The 1076-nt window shown below is 42.0% G+C and overlaps 1 protein-coding gene across 4 annotated transcripts in view; it reads right to left on the bottom strand.

Annotated features, from left to right (window-relative positions):
* oprd1a (opioid receptor, delta 1a) overlaps window positions 1–1076 on the bottom strand; it is a 12572-nt gene that overhangs the window by 8156 nt on the left and 3340 nt on the right. Inside the window, exon 1 of one of the 4 annotated variants that reach the window (XM_035681423.1) lies at window positions 408–430. The exons of the other annotated variants lie outside the window; for them this stretch is intronic. The gene's annotated coding sequence lies outside the window, so the exon portion shown is untranslated. Of the gene's footprint in view, window positions 1–407; window positions 431–1076 lie in introns of those variants that run through there. 4 annotated transcript variants of the gene reach the window in all.

Genomic DNA, 1076 nt, shown 5'->3' with positions numbered 1-1076 from the left:
TACACATACATATACACACATACTTACACACACACAGACTGCCTGACATAAATGCTGCTGGGTGAGATGGAAGACAAGCAGTGAGACACAGTGGCCATGTTGACTCAGCCCAGGCAATAAACAGACTGATATACACACACACACACAGTCATGCTCCTACTGGCAATGGGCTGTGATATTTTCAGCCAAATTTGCACTCCCAGTCCCTAAACAAAAATAATCTTCCTGAAGCAATGTCTTTACCAAAATATCACCAGAATACCAATGTACAGAATGAGAATGCTGCAAAAGCTGCTTTCCTAATTCAAATGGTACAATAAACCACAAGAAGCAGCTCAGTAAAGAATTCACACAATATAATCCAGCCTTCCACTAGCTATATATCAACCATTTCAAACAGAGGCCACTTGATAATAAATTGCACAAGCACTGAGCCGGTTCTTATCTGTCAGGTGCGGCAGCGGCAATAGGGGCTGAGGTAGAGGAAAGGATAGCTGGAAGATACGTGGAGCCCTGATGCTGCTGACCCACCCTGCCTGGACCATCTCCAGGGGTGTCAGCCTCTCCATCAGCAATCAGACCATGGGCTCTCAAAGCCACAGCGGCCCAGTGCCCGATCCACACTGACGTGGGCATCCATGCGGACTCTCCTCTAAATGGGCTTTGTGTGCATTTGAGTGTCTCTATCCAGGAATCTAAGTGGAGGGAAATATCTAAAATGTATAACTTTTGCCAACTTTATGAGCTGCTTGATGTGGCAGGCAAACAAATCATAGAAGGACCCTTTCATAAGGGGTTTTGATTTCTTAAATCAAAGTTATAATTACTGCTGAAATGATTATCAATTGACAGAAGGGTATTCAAAAACATTTTGGCAGCTATTTATCACGAAAAAATCTTTAAAATTTGCTGCTTCCAGCTTGTCAAATGTGACAAAAAAAATATTTTCTCTATTTAGTATCATGCCAATGAGTCCCAAAACTAAAAATAAGACCGATGGAGAGTACCAGCAACAGGTGTAACTAACTTTCAACATGTAATGCAAGTTGTATATTAAAGGTCCAGGGTGTAACATT

Source organism: Morone saxatilis, unplaced genomic scaffold, assembly GCF_004916995.1.
Source record: "Morone saxatilis isolate NCDOM2014 unplaced genomic scaffold, NCSU_SB_2.0 Contig9, whole genome shotgun sequence".
NCBI classification, from domain to species: domain Eukaryota; kingdom Metazoa; phylum Chordata; class Actinopteri; family Moronidae; genus Morone; species Morone saxatilis.
This window is presented reverse-complemented; position numbering and strand designations above follow the sequence as displayed.